Raw genomic sequence first — 13,402 nt, 5'->3', positions numbered from 1 at the left:
ATGCCCTTGGTCCAAGTATGCATTCAATGCTAAGTCTAATAAATGCGGTTCAGTATTAATTAATTATACAAGTTAATAATTCAGTGAGATCAAGTGAACTGTATGCCTAGCTAGAGGTCGCTTCAGTTCAAGTGGAATTAATAATATTAATCCACAACTTACTCTTGACTGAACCCGTAGGGTCACACAAATAGTACGTGAACGGATCAAGTATTTAAGTGAATTAAATACTCCATTTATGGATATTCGGAATCGACGGATCTCGGTTCCAGTGGGAGCTGAAATCGTCAAAAAGGCAAATTATGAATACTCCGGAAACGATGATATTGCCGGAAACGGAAATATGGATCGTATCGGAAATATAAATATTATCCAAGTCGTAGATGTTGCTAGAAACGGAAACATGGTACCTATCGGAAAATATTATTGGAAATGGAAATATTGCCGGAATCGGAAATATTGCCGGAAACGGAAATATTTTCGGAATCGGAAATATTATCGAAATCGGAAAATAATTCCGGAATCGGAAATATTAAATATTGTTCGAATCGGAAATGAATTCCGGAATCGGAAATTAATCGGAAGCGTGTCGTACGAAACAAACATCGGACGAGCTTGCTAGACGCAAGGCCCAACACGAAGCTAGGCCCGCGCCTTGCAAAGCCCGCCCGCAGCAAGGCAGCAAGGCAGCCCGCTAGCATCGCAAGGTCCAGCCAAGCAAAGCGCAAGGCCAGGCCCAGGGAGGCCAGTAGAGCGCGCGCCCTTCGTGGGCTGCGAGCAGTTGCTGGGCCGAGCCCTCTCCGTGCGCGCGCGCGCCCAGCGCCCCTCGTGGGTTGTGCGTTGAGTGTGTGCATGCATCGAATCCTTAAGCGATTAGGATTAGATTAAAGATTAATTTCGTAAAACTACTAGAGTTAGTTGTTGAATTAAACATTAACTTAATAGTTTTAATTGATATCTATTTCTAATAAGATTAGATTAATAGAATCCTAGTAGGTTTCTAGTTCCGATAATCCTACCCTATAAATAGGTGATGGCATTCACAATTTATAATTAATCAATTCAAGTATTCATATAGTTTTAAGGTTAAAACTAAAGTTAATAATTTGCCACAAATTATATTCGAATAACTTAATTAAAACCTTAGGTTGAATTCTAGTTAATTAAATTTAAGGCGGATCCGAACGTGTTGTGGACTATCAACGGAGGGACTACACTTGGAGTCCTAAACTTGTTCTTGTTCGGTTCGGGAGCAGCTAGGGAGGGCACGCTACAAATGTATGCATCCTAAATTATGCTAATTGTTATGTGGCAATTAATTTGGATTCCTGACTTTATGGTTTCTCCGCATGAAATATAGATGCTTTATATGTATCATAACCTAACAGTGGTATCACGAGCCTCTAATTAATTCCATAATCAATTATAGTTAACATGGTTAAATTTTATAAATTTGCAATGAGTTAAAGGGGTGATTAATTTCGTTTTTTTGTAATGAATTGCAAATTCGTGCAATTATTTAATTATATGTTCGCAGAAATTTCGGCAGTTTAGTCAATAATGGTCGGAATCGTATAATTTTATAGTGAATTTCGCATGTAAACGGCGTTTTAAAATTTTGACTAAAATCATCGATTTGATGCCGAACCCAGAATTCCCAAATCCGAAGCCTAACTATGACTTCTCGTAGGTTTTAGTTTTTCGAACGCAAAATTTGTACTTTTTAAGATGTTAAATTAAATATTTGCGATTCTTGTTTGTAAATCTTGAATCAATGATTGAACTATTGTATATGTTTAACAATTTTAATGCCTAAGCTTGTTAATTATACAACCTAATTTGTAATTGTAATTAATTTGTTGAAATTCGAATAATTTAGAATTTGATTTGATTTTCATAATTAATTGACAATTTAATTAGGAATCCATGATTAAAAACCACCATAAAATTTGTTAAATTTGGAAAATTTTAAAATTTTATGACCTAGATTTGAATCCATGAAAATAAACTTGATCGGAAATTAATTTGAATAATAAATTTTCGATTTTTCACCCTAAATTTATGAAATTAATATGATTTATTAATTCGTCTATAAATTTAAATTGTAAAGTTTTGATTTTTATAAGAACCGCTCACGAATCTTGCACGCACAAAGCAATGGACGCTAAGTGTTACCCTTAAGAGGTGTTGTATAGTGCGGGCATGCGACGATGAGCAAGGGAGCTCGTCGCCCATGCGGTACATATGCAGCGAGCAAGCATGTGGCATGCGATTACAAGGCAGTAGCCCTGCCTTACGTCAAGTGCTGCAACGTGCATGGGCGGATGGGGCGAGAGGCAAGGCACCATACGAGACGAGGCGCGCGCGCGCAGGGAGCGAGAGCTGGCTCGACCAGCGAGCGCTACCTCGCCCAGCAAGCAATGCTACGACACAGCGAGCAAGCTGCTGCGCGCAAGCGTGGCATGCTTGGCTTGCTGCGTTTGCGCGTGGATGCTCGTGCCTTGCTGTGCGATCACTCGAGTGGGGCGATGCTGCCTCGTGGACTCGACAGGGCATGGGCGCAAGCCCATGGCCTCGTCTTGACCCGATTGATTCGTTTTAATTTAATTTTGATTTTCAGTTGAAAAACGATTTTAAATAAATTTAAAATTCGTAATTTAATTTTTCTCGGAATTTAATTTTGAATAATTTAATTATTATAAATTTTATTTATACTAATTATTTTACTAAAATTAAACCTTGATTAAATTTAAATTAATTAATTTAATATACTAAAAATAAATTAAAGGATTCAAATAATAATTTATATGAGCTTTAAATTTTAATTAAATTTGTATGTTTCCGGTTAGACTAGGAAATACAATTTTATGTTTAAAATTAGTAAAGCATGTAAATTTCTTGGTTTAAGTGGGAGCGTTTTAGTCATAAACTCTTGATTAGGTCTACATTCCTTTAAGGTTAAAACAACTTCCATAGAATTAATAAGGATTGAATAATTGGTATATTATTGGAACCCTTGATTAATTGATGCAAATATTTATGTGATGCATAATATGTTCTACTAACCAGCTATGTGGGCCATTCATTGATAAATGAATGGGTGAATGGTATATTGTAAATGTACTGTTTTGCAGGTTATGGAAAGTGACTAGTATGGCCCAATTAGGATAGAAAATATGGTATGCGTACCATTAATTTGAATGTAAAATTGGTCTAATGCACCAAAGTTTTTAATTTAAATATGGTCTGCGTACCATCAAATAGTTGTAATTAGTTTCAATTATAGTTTATCCTATTTGAAGAAAATGGCGTCTCCCATGGTGAAATTCAAGACGGAGTTTCCAATCCATTTTCAAGACGGAGTTTGAAGTTGAAGCTTCAAGATGAAGTCGGGCCATACTAGATCACATTTATCTTATGCATGTTTTAAGTTATTTATTGCTTTTAAATATGTCTTAAATATGCATGAGATCAAAGCTTGATTATGTTGCATGATTAAGGATTTTAGTTCACTTAAAATCCAACCAACATAGTAAGAGCTTTAAGTTCCAAACTTAAAAATTGAGTTAAAAGGTGCCATACCAAAATAACACTTACTTGGATATCCTTTCTTCATCGATCTTAGTAATAGTTTTCCGCCATAGCGAGGTGTTACTTATCGATACTAAAGGGGTAAGGTACACAAATAATTGTGAGTACATGTTAGTTTTGGTGAAACTCAACGATATAAGTAAGGAGTCCTTTTATGTCGTGGCAAAATCGATAGGTTTACCTAATAAGTTCTTAGACGTACCTATCAACCAAGAGTAGTTTCTAGACTATTAGCAAAAGGCTTTTGCTTACCTAAAATATTTTAGAATTGAGTCTAAATACATAATGTGCTTAATTCTTCAATGATTTAAGGGTCTTGGAATCATTTTATTCACACCTGTTGGAACACATAATGTGCTTAATTCTTCAATGATTTAATGTGCATGCATCGAATCCTTTAGCGATTAGGATTAGATTAAAGATTAATTTCCTAAAACTACTAGTTAGTTGTTGAATTAAACATTAACTTAATAGTTTTAATTGATATCTAATTCTAATAAGATTAGATAAATAGAATCCTAGTAGGTTTCTAGTTCCGATAATCCTACCCTATAAATATGTGATGGCATTCACAATTTATAATTAATGAATTCAAGTATTCATATAGTTTTAAGGTTAAAATTAAAGTTAATAATGTGCCACAAATTATATTCGAATAACTTAAATCCTTAGGTTGAATTCTAGTTAATTAAATCTAAGGCGGATCCGAACGTGCTGTGGACTATCTACGGAGGGACTACACTTGGAGTCCTAAACTTGTTCTTGTTCGGTTCGGGAGAAGCTAGGGAGGGCACGCTACAAATGTATGCATCCTAAATTATGCTAATTGTTATGTGGCAATTAATTTGGATTCTTGGCTTTATGGTTTTTCCGCATGAAATATATATGTTTTATATGTATCATAACCTAACAACGGCAAAGGGGGCATTATAGCCCAGCTGCTGCATGCACGGAATCTTCTCTGCGCGGTCCTCCGTGCTGATTGCACGTTCTTTGCTGCTACGGTTTTCTACACCAGGCATCAAACATAAAATCATGCTACCTTCCGAAATCACTGGTATGTATCTGTTTCTCCAAACATCAACAGATAAATATTTCAAGAATGCAAAGTCCGAAAAATACAAGAATTTAGGCGTTCGACTCCAAACGGACCCAAGCTCCAGGAAAGTCAGCCGAAATTTCGAAATTCAAAATTCAAAAATTCAAGATTCAAAATTTTCGATGCCAAGCCCCGTCCTAAACCAAAGGCGGAAAAGCAGTACAAGTACAAATCAGAGTCGTCACAACCGCACGGAGGTAGCCTCTATCCTTTTTCCTAACGCTTGTCTTGTGCAGGTAACGGCGTACAAAGAATGGTCTTGATTGCAGAACATCTTGACCGTTCTCCGTCCCTAGTCGAAAACTTTGACTTGCGCTTTCCTAACCGGACGCGCAGTCAAAGTGGGGGCTTCTGTAGACACCTAAATCGTGTCTCCCCTTTGGAATGATGACGATACTATTATCCTTGCTAGGTGGTTGGAACAACTCCGTGCGGAAGTCCCAATTGCTAAAACATATTCCAAAATTCAAAATCCAAAGTCCAATTCCCGAGACCGTTCCCATTACGGAACTCGGTACAAAATTCAATTTCCAAAAATCAATTTCAAAATCCAAACACAATCTCACCCAATGGACCTCTCTATTGGTTTTACAAGACCTTTTCCAGTCAAAATGACACTAAGCAATCCAAATTCGGGCACCGACCCACAAAAACCGAGCAAGCCGGGTCTCGTCCCGTAAAACCGAATTCAAAAACCCGAAAATGGCTAGTTTTTAGTCGCAAAATCAAAGCCTTAACTATTAAGAAAATTCTACGTGCCAAAGTTCGTACATTTCGTACAAAGGTACGCTCACTAATGCCAAATGCAAGGACGGCGTCATCGTCCTTGCCTTGGCGTTTCATGTGCCACGTCAGCGGCGCCAGGCGCCATAGCCTGCGCTAGGCGCAGCTGTCATTTGGCGTTTAGCATCTCATTTTCTATTTAAACCCTGATTTCCAAGCACTTTAGGGCACCAAATTACAATCAGAACGTCGTAATTCTGAAATTCCCCCTCAAAAATCAAATACAAAAACTTCAAATTCTCATACAAATCTCAAGTGTTCAAGCAATTGGGAGCTCCAAGAGGAATTCTAACCTAAACCTAACTAGGTGATTCCGAATCCCAATCCTAATCTACTATGGGTGCTACAATTTTTCTTTCAAAATGATTAGTAAAGTTGACACTTTTGATAGAACAATCACATATTTTTACAAAATCAACACTTTCTATGATATGATTCAAATACAAAGTTATGGATTCCATGATGTTTAAAGTTGTTTGTAATCACTTCCTTAAACTAGAATCATTTTCAAAATATGGAGTAATCAAAGGTGAGGCCTTTTTAACATTTAAAAGGTCTAATCTTTGAGATTCAAGACTCCTCTTTTAAATATTCAAGTACAAGTTTCATTTTCAGGATTCCATGATGTTTAAGGTTGTTTGTAATCACTTCCTTAAACTAGAATCATTTGAAGTTATGGAGCATATCAAAGGTGAAACCTTTTTAACATTAAAAGGTCTAATCTTTGAGATTCAAGACTCCTCATTTCAATATTCAAGTGCAAGTTTCATCTTCAAGAGTATATGATGTTTAAGGTTGTTTGTAATCACTTCCTTAAACTAGAATCATTTCAAGTTATGGAGCACATCAAATATGAAACCTTTCCAACATTAAAAGGTCTAATCTTTGAGATTCAAGACTCCTAAGTTCAATATTCAAGTTCAATATTCAAGATTCAATATTTCAAGTTCAATTTCTATGCCCAAAATCTAAGACACTTTTGGATGAGCAACTTGTCCTAAAGTTGAGATTTTTAGACTTGAATCCGTGTCGGACGCACTTATTATTAAGTAGTCTTTTGGCGTTCGGATCTCAAATACAATAGTTCAATTTCAATATCGCATCTTTCAATTATGCACTTCAATACCGCAATTTCAATAATGCCTTTCAATATTGCACTTCAATTTCGCACCTTTATTATTTGCTATTTCAATTCCGCATTCTTTACTCATCTCACTTTGAGATGATGTGGTTTTGTACGCACTTTCAATAATTCCTTTATTCATTGTGATGTTTCTTTACTTTTTTATTGCTTTCATCACCTCACATGCTAAATACAACAAAATGCAAAGTTACACCACGCTTAACAAAGATAATTTCTTGGACAAACCGGTCTTAGGTTCCCTTAAATTAACTTTAAAGCGAAGTGGTCACCATACAAGTAGAAATTCTATGTGCTAAAATTCTAAGTTCAAACCCACATACTGTCATGACTAGGGTTATTCAAAAATGCACTTTGCCATGCACTCAAATACAATTTTTAAGGCTCGCGGAATAAGCATCTCGTTCCCTTGCCCGGATCTCACCCATCCGTTTCTAAGATTCAATGCCTTATCCACTAAAGAGTCAACTTTGGTCTTTTCAAACGGGACCCTTAAAATTGTTTGGTGGCGACTCCTTCGAAATCCAAAAACATACAAAGCTCCAAGCCATTTCTCGTAGGAGAAAAGTATTAGCACAAAAAAACCCCCTACAATAATGTTTTGTGAGTGTGGTATATCAAAGACGCAACGTGGAAACATCTATTTCCTTTAAGAACACAAAATTAATGTTTCAAATAAACTCAATACAATATACTCAGATAATCTAAATAAGGTCCAATAACAAAAAATGAAAACCCAACGAAATTCCCACTCCTAAAATTCTAATGGCAGGAGGAATCAGCAGCTTCCATAATAAACCGAAATCATTTCAAAATATCTGCATTGCATGAAATCCTAATTTATCTACACTCTTTATCAATATGAAGGAAATTCTTCCATCATATTTTCAATTTATGAGATTAAAAAAGAGTAAATTGCAAATTTTATAACATTACAAAAATTCAAAATATAAATTGCAAATTTTGTAACATTACAAAAATTCAAAATATAAATCGCAAATTTTATAACATTACAAAAATTCAAATCATACCCAGAATGTTTTTTTTTTTTTTTGAAAGAGCACTAAAAAGTATAAAATTAAAACTTCATCAAAATTCAAATCAGACTCTCAAAAAATAATACCCCATAAAATGCAAAATTAGCAATATTAAAAATTAAAAAAAAAAATCAGACACACAAAAAATAACACAAAAAAAAATTAACAAAAAAAAAAGAAAAGAAAAGGGGAGGAAGAAGAAGAATACGAAATATCTCACGAACTCATTGAAGGGCACTGTTATCGAGGCCATCCGTGAATATTTTTGCAGGAAGATGTTTCAGCTGAGTTCACCTAACAGCAAAAAGAAACCCATATCTAATTCCAAACTCATAACCTGATTGTAATTTACCAAAATGTCGTAATTACAAAAAAAAAAAATTATGAAATTCGATTAAGAAATACTTACCCTACCGTAGCGATTATTCGGATCAACCTCAACGAACTCAGCGTCGGAATCGTCCAGTTCTTGCTTCGAACTTGCGTCGCCACGCCATACTTCAACCTTAACCCGTAAATTACAAATAAAATATTCGCAATTTCTCAAAATTAATCAAATCTGATCGTCACATCCAAAAACCAATTGAAAATCATTGATGTTGTTGCAATTGGTACACGAAGAATCAGGAAAAATAGAGAAGAACAAAATGCGAAAAAATGCAAAAAGAAAAATGCATTTGAGATCTTAAAGGAGAGGAGAGAGTAGAAAGGAATTGTTTGTAATTACTTGAGGATGAGATCGAAGATGAGAGAGAATCGAAGGTTTGAGATCTTTGAGTAAAAGGGAGGAGAGAGAAAGTATGAGGAAGTGAACGACTGAGGAAGTGAACGGCCGAAGGTTTAGGTTTGTGTTGCAACTGATAAATTATAGAGGGTATATTTGTCTTTTTGCTTGGGGACACAAAAAGTGGACTTACCAAAACGCCCTCAGTTGTTCCTTTATATAATAGAGATATAAAGTTAAATTGGATTTCGAGTCAATAAGTGATTTGATCATCTCAAAATGTTGAAGCGTAAAATATTTTTATACTTAAAAGTTGCAAAAAAAGTTGTTTCGATTTTAGTTTAACAAGTTATTCCGAGTTTGTTAAAAGAAGGATATCGGGTCTAATTGAGGTTTAGAGGTACTAATTATCCTTGTCAATGACAAGTCGGATGATTAACATGTCGAGTTAAATTGGTTAACGGGTCACCATAGTCGGGTCACCATAGTCGGGTCACTAACAGGTTGTGTCGGGTTATAATCAGTTTCAGATCATTATCGTCGTTTTTTGTCAAATCGAGTTCGGATAATTGCCCGATTGGATCAGTTATGTTATCGGTCATTTCCAGTCGAGTATCCGGTTAGGATTCGAGTCATACAATATTTGTTTAAAATCGGTTTACGATTTTGTCGGGAATGATAAGACCGAGTTACAGATTTCCTATTTTAATAACATTTTGGGTCCTAGTCAATTACAGATCTTAGTTGATTTAGGTCGAGTTCTCGAGTCGAAGTGTTAGGATCAACTAGAGTTGTCAAAATGGTTACACGAGTTGGGTCCCGGCTCGGGTCACCTCGGCTCTCAGATAATGATAAAGTCGGGTCGTGTCGTGTCACTTTGTAGCCCGGGTTCAGGTCTGGTTCGGTCTGGTCATGTCAGTTTTTTTTTGTTCATTTCGGTTACAGGTCGGGTTCGGATCGAGTCATGTTCAGGTCGGGTTCAATTTCGGGTTAAGGTCTTATCTAGTTAGGTTTAAATCGATTTTGTAGCAGGTACTTTCAGGTTCGGTTCAAGTTTGGGTCGGATAATTCTCGGGTTGATCAAAATTGAGGTCCTCATGTGTTCTTATCAACTCAATACATAATAAAGTTAATATGGATTTTGAGTCAATAACTGATTTGGTCATCTCTAAATATTCAAGCGTAAAATATTTACTACACAGGTCCGGTCGCTAATAGATTATGTCAGGTAATAATCGGGTTAAGGTCATTGTCGGATCTAGTACCGAATTAGGTTCGGGTCATTATCTTCTCGGGTCAGTTTGGTTATCGGGCATCTTTCGCTAGGGTGTCAGGTCCAAGTTCGGGTCTTATAATACCGAGTTTAAATCGATTATCAATTTTTACGAGTCGGGTACATATCGAATTATAGGTGCTTGTTTTACCAAAAGTTCATGTCGGATTTTTGGACCGAACAGAAACTTTTGTGTAAGACCGTCTAACGGTTAGACCACTTTTTTGATACTAACTAAACTAGTGTAAAACATAACTAAAAGTAATAAAATCATAAATAATTGAATAACAAAATAGTTAAGGTATAAAGATAAATAGTTAAATTTATGAGTCAAATAGTTATTATTTTTGAACAAATTTATTATTAACTAAAACTCATAAAATCTTAACTAATTGATCTCATTGCTTAACTAATCAGTTTCATTGGTTAACTAATTGGTTTAGTGCTTAACTAATTAGTTCGGTTGCATAACTAATTGGTTTCGTTGCTTAACTAATTGAATTTCAGACTTAACTAATTGATTTCAGTGGTTAACTAATTAATTGTTCCAGTGTATAAAAGTGGTCTAACCATTAGACCATCTTTCCTAAATGTTTGTATGGACCGAATTAGTTTTCGACAGTACATCCATACACCAAGTTGTAGACAGAATCACCGTTATAACATAAATTGTCACATGGTGGACCCACTCTTTTATTAAAATACTATAAACCGTAAAATATTTGCGGGGATCATCAACCATTAATGAGTAGCAACTCTCTTTTGATTGATGTAACAACTCACAAGATCCACAAAACTCCTATAATTGCATTTATTTGATAAATAATCTACGGAGTAATACAATTCTGTACACTAAATATCAATAAAAAAAAGTTAAGCTAAAAGTTAGGGTTTAATTTTTTAATGAAGGGGCGGTGGTTGAAAGGGCGGAACTGCGGAAGGGAGTCAAAGAGGTGGAGAATCAGAGGAGAGAGAAAGACTGGGAGCAAATGTTCATGTGAACTTTTATTGTTTGATGTTTAACTAGTTTTTAGGCCCGGGCGATGTCCCGGATTATCTTATGGGTGAAATTCCCTAACCTTTTAAAAACTTCGGCATTAGTAACATTTATATTATTCTTATTTCGTATTTTGAAAATATTATTAATCAATTCATTTTTATTACATTTATTCGTATATATTTTTTTTACAATGATATATAACATGTAATGTGTTATAGCTCAATGGTAAACACTTCATTGTCTAAACATGAGGTCGCGGGTTCAAATCTTATACATGCAATAGTGCATTTACGTGCATAATTTTTTTAATGAAACTCAATCCTAACACTTATAAAGCTTCATACTTTGATTACTATTCATCCAATAGTGCATTTACGTGCATGCCCCTCATTTCCTTCTTTGTTTTATTTTTTGTCTTATTCTTAACAATAGAACATTTACGATTTCACTCTTCCATTGCTATACAAAATGTATTGTTTTCTTTGGGTATAATTTCCTATATATTGTACCTTCGAACTATCAATTAAAACGCATATGGTTTCTATTTTCTATTACATGTAAATCCAACATCTAACTTTAACATATCATTTCTAGCATTTACCATGAATTGTAAGTTCCTAGCTTTTAAGTAACATTTTTACAAAAATAATTTTGTATACCTTAAGAGATCGTGCGCGCTATCCAACAACTAGTTACTCAAACAAGCATATTCATCTTCTTCTTTCATTGTATCCAACTATTGTCAGTCAATGACCATCATCTCCACCTTCACAATCTCCGGCAAAGACGAGCGAAACCCCGTAACCCCAAATACTCGCATTCAAAATCACAAACATCAATATCCCTACAAAATCATAGCCCAACACGTTTATTATCCAAATTAAAAATTAGAAAGGAAAATATTAGATAGATAACTTCAATTCAAAGACCATTAATGGCGGGCACGGCGGTGAGTTCGTGAATCGATCTCCATAATTCGCCAAACACCATCTCGTTTCAGGTTATCTATCATTTGGTTTAATCTGACTTTATACGAAAATTTAGGATTTTAAAGGAATTTGGTAGTCTTGATGTTCAATTAATCGAGAAAGATAGAAACATTTACTAATTGATTGAGTTTTTTTTTTTTTTTCCGTTTGTTAAATTTTATATTTGGGTTTGGTTTTGAGTTTGATGAACTATATGTGCTTCGATATGATGGACGATGATCGAGAGGCGTATTCAGTACTGTGCTGGATAACAAGTTTTATAAATTTCAGTTGACTTACCTTTAACTTTGGATCAAACTTATGGTGTTCTGAAGTAGTTTTGGGTGTAAATAGGAACTACCGTTAACATCGTTAACCACTTAACAACATAAAAATCATCAATAATGTCACTTGATAGAAATATAAGAATCACAAGGCTACATGTGATATTTCTATTTTTTTTGGCTACCATATATAATATACAAAAGTTTAGGGCTACCATTGAGAATTTCCCTTAAATTAATTTGTGTAATATATATAGAGTACATAAAATATGCACACAAATTAACAAAAATTTATATACAAGTTTATTTTTAATCAAATTCAACCATAAAATGGTGGACAATTCAATCAAAATCATATTCCACCCATAAATAATAACAACGTCTTTATATGCTTTAAATTGCTTATAACCTCATTTATTAGTATAATTATGACGTTTTTCAATCCGTCGGGTCAAAAACGGGTTCGGTCGGCTTTTGACCATTCGGTTAAAATCGGGTTATGTGTCAAAAAACTCTGTTCAAGATCTAGTATTTTCGGGTCGGGTTCGGACCCGATTTTCGGGTCAGAATTTTTGACAGGTCTAAACATGAACAAGCTTATGAACGAACATGAATGAGTTGTTCGGGAGGTTAAACGAGCCGAACACCAAGTTGTCCGAGCTAATATCATTTCTTATTCGATCTTCAAAATTTTGATCGGACTCATTTATTTATTAATGACCGATCTTTGACCGAACTTGTTCACGAGTTGTTCACGGGCGTATCGGCTCATTAACATTCTTACAATCGCATCTATCAATTCGTCATCCACGTATGAAACACGTGGTTCGGGTGACTAATGGGTGAATACAATACATTAAAAAAAGAAGTTACATCACCTCTAACTTATGAATAATTATAAAATGAAAACCCAACAAATGGTTGAAAAACTAATTTGCAATAAGAACTACTCCGTAAATAATTTTCTTTAATTTTTAACTTTTATAAAAATTTTAGATGAAAAATAAATTAAATGGATAGATGGATAAAGGATTAACGAAGGAATAAAGCGTCGTTCGAATTCAACCTGATTCATCACTCGTTTTATATGTCACCCGCATCTCATCTATTTAACTAGGTTTTCATTCATCCTAACACTTATAAAGCTTCACACTTTAATTACTATTCACACAATAGTGAATTACCTGTATTGCCCCCAATTTCCTTCATATTTATTTTTTTGTCTTTTCCTTAAAAATAGTGTACTTACATTTATAACCTTTGGCTTAATGTTGACACATTTTTCTCTTTCTTTGGGATGACTAGATGAGATCTTCACCTCCGCAACCCCTTTCATTTTCGAACCAAGCTTCTCGTCTATTGCATTTCAAAAATTATAATTTTCTTTTTTAAAAATAATTCTAGGGGTAACAACATAAACTGTGTTTATTATATTTGACTTTTCTAAAATATTTTAAGACTTTTAGAAAACATGATTATAGAGTGTGACTACGATTTGCAGG

The 13,402-nt window shown here is 34.6% G+C and overlaps 1 long non-coding RNA gene across 1 annotated transcript; it reads right to left on the bottom strand.

Annotated features, from left to right (window-relative positions):
* Positions 1–6,989: 6,989 nt before the first annotated feature.
* LOC130461258 (uncharacterized) lies at positions 6,990–12,027 on the bottom strand. Its single transcript, XR_008921685.1, has 4 exons — positions 11,578–12,027; positions 11,308–11,492; positions 8,061–8,156; positions 6,990–7,945 (listed from the first exon to the last, which is right to left on the bottom strand). It is a non-coding gene; the product is annotated as an uncharacterized lncRNA (long non-coding RNA).
* Positions 12,028–13,402: the final 1,375 nt, after the last annotated feature.

This window comes from Spinacia oleracea, chromosome 5 (genome assembly GCF_020520425.1).
Source record: "Spinacia oleracea cultivar Varoflay chromosome 5, BTI_SOV_V1, whole genome shotgun sequence".
Lineage (NCBI taxonomy): Eukaryota > Viridiplantae > Streptophyta > Magnoliopsida > Caryophyllales > Amaranthaceae > Spinacia > Spinacia oleracea.
The sequence above is the reverse complement of the archived record's forward strand: the minus strand, read 5'-3'. Positions and strand labels throughout refer to the sequence as shown.